Raw genomic sequence first — 13,942 nt, forward strand, 5'->3', positions numbered from 1 at the left:
GACCTGGCATTAATTTGAGTCCAAACATGAAGTGGATATGAGCCTCTGTTAAGCAGTAATCCGTTTCTCCGTTTCTGCTAGGCGCTGCGCCTAGAAAACGCACTGGTGTGTAGCCCTATTGTTGCACATACCAAATATATAACTTGTATATCTCTGTCATTAATTGGGGTCAAGTTCTGCCTTACTATTAAGTTTTCACATGAACACAAGAGCACATGTTACCACAGCTGCTTTTAGCCAGCTTAAAGTCATAAAATACTCAGTGGGGGCTGCCGCACATTGGTATCAAGTTGCACAGAGTGGGTAGTGAGAAGACAGTTTCCTATGCAGCTGAAGGGGGGGTCAGAGAGACCACAGCGTGTGTGTGCCATGGAACCTTCTAGAACTATTCTCCGAATATGGCATATTTATATTATCATGACAGTATTATTTGTCTACTTGGCTGACAATCCCTAGAGGTGTTGTAATAGTGGCCATATTGTTTTTTTTTCTAGATGAATCTGGTTTTACTACTACGTAATAATGCAAATTATGAGTCATCATAAGGTTTATTGTTTTTACATCCCAGGTTAAGTCCCACAGAAGACATTTCATAACAACCTCATCTCTGAAGCAAGAACACTCTCATTAATCACCAGAATCCCTTCTGCTCCTATCATCCCATCTTCAGCTCCATGGGCATCACAAACATCTCTGGAGACAATGTCCATTCTTAACAAGTTAACTTTACTTAACAGTGACATTTCTGAGGTTTTCCCTGCCTTCCCGGCAACCTCTCTTTTTCCTGACAATCCATGCATCCCTTCTGGCAATCCATACCTTGCTTCTGGCAATCCCTGCCTCGCTGGACAATCTCTGTCCCGTCTGTGCCTTTAGGCCCACTAGCTTTCTCCCATTCCCATTGTCTGGCTTCAAATGAAGAGATAAAAGGCTCACCGTCTCAGCATTAGTCCCGGCCATAGGCCCCGGATCCTCTCAGGAATGGTTACCATTTAAGCTGGTGACTGCCTGCACACCACTCAGCCTGGGGCCCCTTGTTGCCAAAGCAACCTTATCCCCATGGCTATCAGACTGTCCTTGATCACTATATCATTAAATCACCAAGAGTATAATCCCAAAAATACAATCTTTATTAAAGTATACAACACATTAAGAGAATAAAAAGTCTGCTAGATACCAGAAATGCAGGGGCCAAGGTTACACAGAAAGTTGCAAAACAACCTTTTTATAAAATTATCAACGGACAAGAGAGTGACACCATGGTAAACTATGTATTCATCATAGGAGCATATTGTAATATGGCTAAAGTAACATCCCGTAGGAAAGAATTCTGGTAATGTTGCTCCGGGTGACAAAGCAATAAAAAGGGTTTTAATATCAAGAGAAAAATTTTGTAAGAAGGTTGTTAGCTCATGGGTAGGGGGAGGGGACAGATTAGGGTTTTTACAGAAGCATAGTAATGTCGGAGACTTGGGCCTCTTTACCTTTAAGAGTATTTTTTTTACCAAAAAAGAGAAAAAAGTACCCCTAAAATGTAGCTTTTATTAGTTAAAGGTAAAATTTCCCATAAATTAGGGCCAACTAGATATAATAATAACACAGTCTTATCCTGAATAGAAAAGATTGACTAGGGGGAGGGGGACAGTGAACTCTCCCTTCCTTACCCTACCTTACCGTGGAGGTTGGCACCCCAAGTCCAACACGGTGCCCCCGCTCAACGTTGGCCATCACTAACAGAAAACCAACATCGAAAACAATAAGGTGCAATACAATGAGCTGTATGCTATCAGAGAGACCATGTGGATGATGGCTTTTAGTATAGTATACTTTCTGAGCCAGAAATCAGAAAAAAAGAAGTTCATAGCAGGAAGTATCCCAGGTAAAACGACTGGTGATTTAGGTAGACAGCACCAATAATAATCCAAAATAAGGGAACCGACCCACAGAATCTCAGGGTCACCAATAAGTGAGAAGGGCTTTTCACGTGAGATAGTCAGCGAGGAAGCTTAATATACAGCACACAATTAATAATATGTGGATATGGTATCGAAAAAGAAAAACCCATTAAAGCATGTTAGAAAGGTTCAAATACAGGCAATGAGAATAATTAACCCATGAGATTCACGGCAGTGGTCAAGAGAAAACACAATAAATAATGGAGGATCTACTCATCCAATCTAATAACACTAAGATAAGCCTATCGAGTATATTAACCAGGCCACAGAATGTTTCAGTTCAAAAGGTAGAAATTTATTAATGAAAAATAGAATAAAATGTTTTTTTTTTTCACTATAAAGTGCAAAAGATGCACACGCCCCCAGAAGAAGAGCTGTATCGAAACGCGCGTTGGGGTATATTACCGGCCTTGTGCAGTGCGTGCAGAGGTAATTATGATTCTGGATTAGGTCACCGCTGGAGTGAAAATCTTGCGCAGTAATTGCTTCTTAATTAGGTATCCTTACCATTCAGGTGCCATTCAATATATGGGTATGTGGCCATTTTTCTTGGTTGATTCTTTATAAACTGGATATAAGCCTTATAGGCTATTGGATACACCTTATGATTTAGGTGCCGTACTATACATTGAAATGTGGCCATATTTCTGGCCGACTCTTTGTACCTTGATATAAGCCTTATAGGCTATTTTATAGTCATGTATATGGACATATAACGCACCTTGGTTCAATAGGCTTTTTTTCTCTCCAGCCACCATTTTACGACATACATATACAATTTCAGCCATAGATACAGGTTATAGTAATAAAACTGTGTTGTTTAATATATATATATATTTAAACCTGCTATTGCTGTATATCTGCACCGCACATAAAGCCGGTTCATTGGATTGGAGGCATCTTTTGCACTTTATAGTGAAAAAAAAACATTTTATTCTATTTTTCATTAATACATTTCTACCTTTTGAACTGAAACATTCTGTGGCCTGGTTAATATACGCGATAGGCTTATCTTAGTGTTGTAAGTATAGTGGAATGTGTTCTTGATTTTCTCGGACTAATATGTATAAATCCAAAATATAAGAACTAAGGGCGCTGCACAAAGGGTTATTCCTTAATGTTGCTCCCTGCTGCAAATAAACGGACATAACTACCAAAAATGTCCGGTATAAAGTGTAAACACAAGTAACGGTAAGTATGTATATATTTGCGCTGGAGATCCCAATAAATCTAAAAAAAACAATGGGTGACAAGGCCGTCTACATAGGGTGATATTGCTTATATCATGTACAAAAAGATTACCTTATTGGTATATGGAAGCAGAAATGAAGGACTTCATAACGTGCTCCACCCGAGGAGTAATTTATGGCATACAATGCCCATGTGGGAAATGGTATATAGGCCGCACCATACGACCTATGAGCGTACGTATTGGGGAGCATCTGCGCAACATTAGTAAAAAGTTTGCGGGACACCCCCTATCACAACACTTTGAGGAATATCATGGGGGCTTAGTGAAGGACATTGTAGTGACTGGGATTAAAAAAGTGAAAAAGAACTGGCGGGGAGGGAATTTTATCCACCAAATGTCAAGAGAGGAGAGCAGGTGGATTTTTGAGATGAATACACTGATCCCAAACGGACTGAACAGCGAGATTGAAGTTTTTGCCTTTAATAAATAGACCTAGCGCTTCCATCCACTGTACGATATAAAAGCACCTCTGTTATGCACCGGACCATCCCTGAAGAAGGAGTCTGCCGACTCCGAAACACGTTGGATTAAGCCTTTTGGTCCTAGGTGCATTCCGTCAGCCGATCACGTGTATCATCACGTGCATGTGACGTCACGCGAGGTCCTGTAGCCTCACTGCACCTCGCCGGCACTTTGCTTGTAGAAGCGCGGTCTTACCGCTGTAGATCCGGGATCATCGCCGGGAACTTGTCTGAGGAAGCGCGGTCTCACCGCTGAAGATCCGGGAACATCGCCTGTGAGGTAAGGGGTGACTGTCACCGGCCGGGACAGGTCTAACACCCTTTCCTCACACATTTTCGGAAAAGTCACTGCTGTGCATATATTTGGGAGATTGCAGCACGTGTATATATATGTGAACACCTACTAAATTGTGTGGACTGCATAGATGAAGGACAACCATATACCAATAAGGTAATCTTTTTGTACATGATATAAGCAATATCACCCTATGTAGACGGCCTTGTCACCCATTGTTTTTTTAGATTTATTGGGATCTCCAGCGCAAATATATACATACTTATAATATGTATAAATCATCCAATCGAATGTTGCTGGGATGGGTATACGTAATTAGAGTTTACATTGGTGGCCAGAACGTTACATTTTAGTCTGATCTGACCACAGCACCTGCCTCCATACATTCGGGGAGTCTCCCACGTCTTTTGACAGACTCAAAACAAGCCTTAAGGTACCTTCACACATAACGATTTCGTTAACGATATCGTTGCTTTTTGTGACGTAGCAACGAAATCGTTATGTATGACAGCAACCAACGATCAGGCCCCTGCTGGGAGATCGTTGGTCGTTGGGGAATGATCAGGACCTTTTTTTTGGTCACTGATCTCCCGCTGACATCACTGAATCGGCGTGTGTGACGTCGATCCAGCGATGTGTTCACTGGTAACCAGGGTAAACATCGGGTTACTAAGCGCAGGGCCGCACTTAGTAACCCAATATTTACCCTGGTTACCACTGTAAAAGTTAAAAAAACCAAACACTACATACTTACATTCTGGTGGTCTGTCACGTCCCCCGGCGTCAGCTTCCCTGCACTGTGTTAGCACCAGTGACGTCACCGCTCTGCTTTACGGGCGGCCGGCGCTGACACAGTGCAGGGAAACTGACGCCGGGTGACGTGACAGACACCGGAATGTAAGTATGTAGTGTTTGTTTTTTTTAACTTTTACAATGGTAACCAGGGTAAATATCGGGCTACTAAGCGCGGCCCTGCACTTAGTAACCCGATGTTTACCCTGGTTACCCGGGGACTTCGGCATCGTTGGTCGCTGGAGAGCTCTCTGTGTGACAGCTCTCCAGCGACCACACAACGACCTAAGCAGTGTCGCTAAATGTGATGGCACCTTTACACTTTATGTCTAAGTAAAGGCTATTTCCTGCCCCCTCTTCCATAAAGGTCACATCTATGGAGTTTACGGCTTATAGCGGTCGTGTGGACAGATACTCCAGTCTCTGCTTGGGAACTCTGCAGCTCCTTCAGGGTTACCTTTAGTCTCTGTGCTGCCTCTCTGATTGATGCCTGGGGTGTGAGTTTGGGGGGTGCCTTTTGTTGGCAGGTTTGTTGTGGTACCCTTTGATGACAATAGATCCAATTGCTCTCCGGGTAAAATTCTGCATTTTTTCTGCCTGAAATAAAGCACTGAAATAATGCATCCACAAACACTACGTGTGAACAGTCCCTTAGAGTGATCTCTGTAGAGTGATCAGAACGATTTAGGGTTAAAGGAGAGTGGAGCAAACATTCCCGGAGGGCAGACATGAGGGGACAAGAGAGACCAGGTCATAGCGGGATCTGTCAGCGAGAATGGGGTTATGTCATAAAGGGGAAGGAAAAACACTGTACAATAAAAGGAATGTGGACTATTTTATAGAGAGAGCCGCGGAGAAAGAGAGGAGTCTGGAGACTTCTGATATTGGCTTAAAATGATCAAAAGGAAGTGCAGGAAGGCGGGGAAAATCCTGTTTTAGGTCAATTTTAACTTTAAAACATGATCAGCACCTGCCCATCAGCACCAAGAAAAGTGTGAAAAGTATCAAAGAATGGGATTTGGGCTCTTCATATGGAGATCAGAGAGGTGAAGGCTAACCTGGAGCAGAGCCGAGCATTGGTGTAGCATGTAGGCGACCAGAGGAGGCTGCCCTGGGCGCCAAATTGTAGGGAGAGCAACATTTTAATACATTTTTACACTCTCTTTCCAACCCCAATTTCGTTAGGGTCAGGTTTGGACTGGGGTTTGGGCTAAAAATAGAGTTAGGGCTATTGCTAAACCTAGGATTTGGTTAGTAGCACTAGAGTTAGGGCTATCCTATGGTTAGGACTAGAGTTTGGTTAGGACCAAGGTTTGTTAGGGCTAGGGATTGGTTAGGACTACGGGATGGTTACAACTATGCTATGGTTAGGACTAGAGTTTGGTTAGGACTAGCGCTTAGATTATGACTAGATTTAGGACTTTGGTAAAATCAGAGTTTTATTGTGATCAAATAGTAGAAGTGGAGGGTTAGTATAGGCAGAAACCAAGCAGAGCCTAAAGAAGACTAGAAGTAGACAACATCATTGCACGTGTATAAGTGGTAGAACGTCAAGAGCAAAAGCTCGAAGCTGAGTGACAGGGAGGCAGATCAGGTTCTCAATGGGGATGTTAAACAGTTATTGTTTTAGAAAATATGATAAAAGTGAGCCAGGCAAAAAATATACTAAGTACACCAACGCTTTTCCCGTCCTCTCCTCATTCATTATTACCACCATCGTCAAAATGAACGCCACCATCAGTATCAGCATCATTGTCATACCCACTTCCCTCTTCATCACCATTTTCTTCATCCGGTGACATGATGTTCTTATGTCAGAATCTATGGAAGGTCTGATGAACTATAAGACATCAAGACAGCATAAGTAAATACAATCCTAAAGATTGTGGATTGGGGGTGACTAGCTTGGGATACTGTGGTTTGCGGAAATATTCACCTCCTTGGCTTTTTACCTATTTCATTACATTACAAGCCGTGTTTAAATATTTTTGTAAAAAACACAACATGAAGAGCAGACTCACCAAAACCTTGTCAGATGACAAATGCACTCGCAGGGTGCAGCAGGCCCCAATAATAAATGCTAAAGCAGCACAAGTGCAAGCTACTGATGAGAGCAACCACCCACTCGCCCAAACATTAGAGGGCGAGTTTAGCTTTAGCATTTATTATTGGGGCCTGCTGCATCCTGCGAGTGCATTTGTCGCCTGACAAGGTTTTGGTGAGTCTGCTCTTCATGTTGTGTTTTTTTGAGTTTTTCCATGTTAGCTGTTTTAAGAGCAAAGTACTGCAGTGCGCAGGCACTGGGCCTCTCTCACCTTTCCGGCTCCTGCGCACTGCAGTACTTAGCTCTGCCCTCAACAGGGCAGACAATGTACGCCTGTGCCTGCGCCGCGGCATGAAGACCAGAAGAGGACGTCATGGAATGAAGATGGGAGGCGCCGCAGCGGACCTGAGACGCCCATTGAAGCGGGACCGCCCCTGGGTGAGTATAATCTAACCTGTTTTCCTCATCTTTCAGGATACATCGGGGGCTTATCTACAGCATTACAGAATGCATTACAGAATGCTCTAGATAAGCCCCTGATGAAGGTGAGCTTACCTCACCATTGATTTTGTGGGTGACAGGTTCCCTTTAATAAAAACTCATAGGACATATATTATTATACTCGTATGATCACTGGTGGAGCCGAGAGGAGGACCCACATCTTCAGTATGGATCCCGAGGCAATCTGACTGCGTAAGTCCACGTGTATCTACTGCCCCTACAGAGGAGTAAGTCACCCTTGAACCTTCCAGATTTTATGGTACTTAGTTTTATTCTGCCTCTGAGCGTAGGATATTTTCTCTTTCAGCTCTTCACATCTACCACCCTTCTTCTCCTAGCCCCGTTAATCCTCACACACCTTGTCCTCTCTTCATCCAAACAATTTTGTAATTTGGAGTATTCTTAAACTTTCCACCTTCCCCCTGACAACATGACACGGTGAGACTTATAAAATTGGTTCATTCTGTTTATTGAAGAAGATATTAAAGCAGGGAAGGTCTAGATCTCTGGAGATTGTTGTCCCGAAGATGACCTTTATGTGGAGGGATCTAGTATAGAAGAGTTTTGGTCTCCTGGATATTTCCAGCATCAATCTAGAAGATTTTTTTTTCTCCAGCGCCATCTTGCAAGTAGAACGAATGCGATGCATCCGGAGAGCACATAGATGACGTTCTTCTGTTAGGAGGAAGATATAAGCAATGAATTGGGAAATATATACTCATTGTTGTAATGACATTAGATAAAACTATGAGATCTACACAACGTGCAAACCCAGGAAACACTGATCTCTGGCTCCTATAAGATCTCCAATGACAAGTGCTCCATATGTGATAGACTTATCGAGAACTTATCGAGTTAACGTTCAGGATGAATAACCATAAGGGACATCCACCTCATCCTTTTCTTCTCTTCACAGATATCACTTCACCTTTGGATTCCACTCAGTTCTGTATCTTTACTTGATAGAAAGCCAATTACTACTGATCAGCCTTGTATTCCTGGGGTCATATTTTAGAAAGTCCTGTGTGTAGCACCACTTATCTCCACAGTTTTCTCTTACTCATTTACCACATTTTAGGGCTGGTCACAGTCCAGGGATAAGATGTGCACTATCCTGTCTGAGGTCATAAGGAAGTTACAGTTAGGTAAAATGATAAATATGGAAATTCAGGGGTTATGGATGGTTGGAGAGTCGGACTTCATCTACAGGGCCCATGTCTCAGATGTGACAACATTTGTAGACATTTTTGATATTTTAGAGGAACTTTCCGCTCTTAGCCTACACAGCTTACACGGCAGTCTATGCATCAGATCCAATACAAAGAACCTAAACTGACATTCCCACTGGATTCAGCATTGATCGATGACATTGTGGGCTCACGTTCCTCAACATATACCTGCTACCTACCAATATTTTGTGCTGCTGTTGCTTTTTCTTATGTGCTGGAAAAGAAAACAGAGAAGAGTCAGGAACATCCTACAATAAATTGCATCTTCCAGTAGGTATCATCATCAATCATCCTAAAAAAAAAAGTTCTAGATGTGAGAAAAACAGCGCCACTGGATGACAGAGGACACGAGCATCTCCGTTACCTCTCTGGAAGGTTTGGAGAAAGACTTGTTGCTTGTGTATAGGAATCGGGTATTTCTCATTCTCGGCAAAGAGCACCAGTTCGGAGGCCCATCGGGAGATGCTGGGCTGGTTGGTAAGAATCCGCTGCTTCTCCTCCTCATCACTCTTGAGTAAGTCAGCCACCACCACCATTACATTGTCACGAGCTTAGAAAAGAAGACAGCCCACCATTAGCTTTACAATCTAAGAACGGAGTAAAGAAATCTCCTATGAATCAGAACTTAGACTGACACGGGAAAGACTTCAATATTTCACGCTGCTTAATTAGTAACTTCGTGATTTATTGGTTTATTTTATCACTGATAATTCCTTAAGAAAAACGGCTGTAAACAAACACCATTAAACATAATTTAACAATGATCCCTGTTCACTGAGAGTTGTAACTCTACTTTCCAAAAATCCTGATGTGAACCCGATGGATCTCTTGCCCATCTGTTCAGAAGTGTCCAGTTGGCATTGGATCCATCAAATTTGTCACGTTACCACCTAACACGAGTGAGCCTTGTATAATACTGGGGTCTCATTATATGGACAAGGAACTATTGGGCCACCTTAAGCCCCAGGTACAACTGCTACACCTCTGGCCACTGAGGAGCTTCAGACCTTTACGTGACAACAGAATAATGAGGACAGTAGCATCTCTATGTATTAGAGTAATAGAGACTTATAAATGGTGCCAAACATTTCTAGGGCCAAAAATAGAGACAAAAGGACCAGAGAGGTAGAGTTCAGTCTTCCCAAGCCATGAATTGTCTAGAGGATACTAGGTTACCCTCATGGTCAAAAGAGTATTGGAGGACCACATCATATTCTGAGGGACAAAAATCTCCTGTGTGTCCACCTTTGAAAAATTCATGATCATGTAACAAAGTAAAGCGTGTCGCTGATACAATCATATCCCTCACCCCAGAGTCTTCATCCACACTTTACCTAGTCTCTCTGAGAGTTCCTGGAGCTCCCGGTCGTACAGGGAGTCAGTGACGTCTGTGAGGTTTAGTCTCCCCTGACGCTTGGTGTGGTAGAGGATGGAGAAGGAATGTTTCTGCATCTCCGACCTCCATTCTGCTTGGTTGCTGTTGCTTATAGGCAGGTAGGTGACTCTGCCCAGGAGGTCTTTGTAGGTTGGGGACCGCAGATGGTTGAGCATCCATAGGGCATTGCCTTCTGCTGCCCGGGAGGTCACCGCTACATCCAGCTTTTCTGATTTCATTCTGGCAAATGACAGTATGAGATGAGTAGTCCAGTTTCTAATCTAGTGGGAATTGCAGGCTCTGCTTCTACCATAATGACTCCAACTACTTTGATTACTGCTCCTCACAATATTGGGCATTGTGAGGTTGACACTTTACCAGGAGGCAATTGTCTGCTTTCATACCGATATTTCATGTGAAACCTGACAGTTTTCAAGGAGCCTCAAATGTAAATCTGAACTGAGCCTAATAATAGTATTAATATTACAAGTAGGACTGTTACTACTTACATTGCAAAAGCTACAACTAGTACAGAAAATGCTGCCAATACTGCTAATAGTAATGCTGCAAGTCCTCCTGGTACTGCGAAGAACACAATATTCACAAATACCGTAAATGCTCCAGTACTAATAATTGAAGCATCACAGTCATTTACTACTCCTAGAAGCCAAGCTGCCATTACACACAATACAACTCTTCCTAGTAGTACTAATAATGCACAAAACGGGAAAAAACAAATAAAAACACTGAAAAACTGGCGTGTGTGAACTAATAACAACACCTATGACTACTACTAAAACCACTACTACAACTGTTGTGAATTCTGTGGCTGAATTCACTCCTGTGGTCACAAGTGGTACTGCAGCTTCTGAGCTTCCTCCCTCAGGTGTTCTGGTGAGCTCGTTAGCTGCTTCGTTACTTAACTCCACCTGATGCTGCTATCCTTGCTCCTTGTCAATGTTCCAGTGTTGGATCTGAGCTTCTCCTGAGTGTTCCTGTGACCTGCTGCTCTGTATAGCTAAGTGCTTTTTGCTATTTTGTTGCTTTTTTTCTGTCCAGCTTGTCTTTTGTTTTGCTGGAAGCTCTGAGACGCAAAGGGTGTACCGCCGTGCCGTTAGTTCGGCACGGTGGGTCTTTTTTGCCCCCTTTGCGTGGTTTTTGCTTTAGGGTTTTTTGTAGACTGCAAAGTTCGCTTTACTGTCCTCGCTCTGTCTAGAATATCGGGCCCCACTTTGCTGAATCTATTTCATCCCTACGTTTTGTCTTTTCATCTTACTCACAGTCATTATATGTGGGGGGCTGCCTTTTCCTTTGGGGTATTTCTCTGGGGCAAGTCAGGCCTATTTTTCTATCTTCAGGCTAGCTAGTTTCTTAGGCTGTGCCGAGTTGCATAGGTAGTTGTTAGGCGCAATCCACAGCCGCTTTTAGTTGTGTTTAGGATAGGATCAGGTGTGCAGTCTACAGAGTTTCCACGTCTCAGAGCTCGTTCTTTTGTTTTTGGGTATTTGTCAGATCACTGTGTGCGCTCTGATCGCTAGGCACACTGTGTCTCTGGATTGCCTTCATAACACCTTTCATTAGCACACATAACATACAACTATGACAACTGCTACTGATACTGAGTGAGATGGGGAAAGATGATGAATTCTGTTTTGTCCATGTTAAGTTTTAGAAATCTAGTGGAGAAGAAGGATGAAATAGTGGACAGACATTGAGGGATTCTGGTTAGAAGGGAGGTGATATCTGGTCCAGAGATGTAGATCTGTGTGTCATCAGCATAGAGGTGATACTGAAAGCCATGAGACTCTATGAGCTGTCCCAGGCAGAAGGTGTAGATCAGTGTTTCTCAACTCCAGTCCTCAAGACCCACCAACAGGTCATGATTTCAGGATTTCCTTAGTATTGCATAGGTGATAGAATTAATGCTTGAGCAGGTGATGAAATTATCACCTGTGCAATACTAAAGATATCCTGGAAACTTGACCTGTTGGTGGGTCTTGAGGACTGGAGTTGAGAAACACTGGTGTAGATGGAGAAGAGCAGGAGCCCTAGGACTGAACCTTGCGGGACTCCGACAGATAGGGGGTGCGGTGTGGAGGTGGTGTGTGAGTGGGAGACGGCCAAGTCTGTGTCTACTGCCAAGAGATGAGAGGGTCTGTAGTAATAGGGAATGGTCCACTGTTTCAAAGGCAGAGGACGGGTCCAGGAGGAGGAGGACAGAGTAGTGTCACTTGGCCTTGGCGGTCAATAGGTCATTGGTGACCTTAGTTAGGGCAGTTTCAGTGGAGTGATGCGGCCGGAAGCCAGATTGTAAGCGGTCGAAGAGGGAGCAAGAAAAGAGGTGGGTGGACAATTCAAGATAGTAACAAAGTTATTAAGGTTGAAGGAAGACTTTAAGTCCATCTTGTTGTGTTGAACGTGTTGTTCCAGTAGTTTTGAGGCATAGGGGAGAAGTGATATAGGGCGATAGCTAGATACAGAGGATGGGTCAAGAGAGGGCTTTTTGAGGATAGGGGTGATGGAGGCATGTTTAAAGCTTGAGGGGAAAACACCAGTTGTTAGTGATAAGTTGAAGAGATGGCTTAGGGTTGGGATGAAGACTGTGGTGAGGTTTGGGATGAAGTGGGAAGGGATTGGGTCAAGTGCACATGTGGTGAGATGCGATTTTGAGAGTAGAGTGGAGAGTCGATCTTCTGTAATGGTGGAGAAGTTGGTTTTGGAGGTGGAGGGCAAGGAAATTAGGAGGAAGGGCTCTGGGGGTTGTCGACCAAAACTGTCTCTGATTTTATCAATCTTCTGCTTGAAAAATGAGGCAAAGTCTTCAGCTGAGATGAGTGGGGAGGAGGTGCTGGGGGGACGGAGGAGAGAATTGAAGGTATTGAATAGCTGTTTAGGGTTGTGAGACAGTGAGAATATGAGAGATGAGAAGTAGGCTTGTATAGCTGTGGCGAGTGTGGCCTTGAAAGTAGTGAGGGACTGTTTGAATGCGATGAAGTCCTCATTGAAGTGCGATCTTTTCCCTCTCCGGTCAGCAACCCTGGAAGCCTGCTTCACCTCGTGGTCAGGCTGGTGTGCCAGGGCTGTCTGTTGGTTTTGTGAGCTTTGGTATGTGTGAGAGGGGCAACCGATTCCAGAGCTACAGCTGTTGTGATGTTATATAGATTGGCAGCGGCATCCACATTGTGTAAGAAACTTATGTCTGTAAGAGGGAGAAGGGATTCAGTGAGTGTAGATCGAGGTGATTTCTGCGAGGGTGTGCAATTTTATGGGGTGGGGACTATGGACCTGGAGTGGAGAGGGAAGAGAATGTGAGTAGGTTGTGGTCAGAAAGAGAAAGAGGTGAGTTAGAGAGGTTAGATAGGGAGCAGAGGAGGGTGAAGATGAGGTCCAGTGTGTGGCCGTCTTTGTGATTGGCTGCAGAAGACCATTGAGTGAGGCCGAAGGAGGAAGTGAGAGATAGAAGCTTAGTGGCAGCTGAGAGGGAAGTGTCAATGGGGATGTTGAAGTTGCTCAAGATGAGGGGAAATGAATAATTCAGCGGAGAGGAAATGAATAATTAAACCAAAGAAAGGGGCATTAAATATATAAGCTCTGCCATAAAATGTGTAGAGAAACCAAAGGAAAATGGACACTAGAGCTGGATAAAAGTGTTATATCTTTTACGTATTTAGAAATATTAAAAACATAATGAGACACACAAGTGCCACGTGCATGCAGGAGGTAGGACAAAATCGAGATAATGAGCCCAACAGCCAATCTAGCAATACTGTTACGTAAAGCAAAAATACGGAACATGTAATTGAATCTATACGAAAAATCATCCTTATGGTATAGGTTATGTGCAATAAGTAATTAAATGTCCATCAATGATGCAGTAAAGAAATTAGACGCACATAACCCCCTCCACAGTACTAAAGACATATGCATATATATATATGGCTGAAACTCAACAAAATATATATCCAGTCACATGAAGATTAATAGGCAGAGTAGATATAGTAAGGTGCATAGTGCAATCAGTAGTAAAACATGAGGTAG

The sequence above is a fragment of the Ranitomeya imitator genome, chromosome 7, assembly GCF_032444005.1.
Source record: "Ranitomeya imitator isolate aRanImi1 chromosome 7, aRanImi1.pri, whole genome shotgun sequence".
In the NCBI taxonomy this organism is placed as follows: domain Eukaryota; kingdom Metazoa; phylum Chordata; class Amphibia; order Anura; family Dendrobatidae; genus Ranitomeya; species Ranitomeya imitator.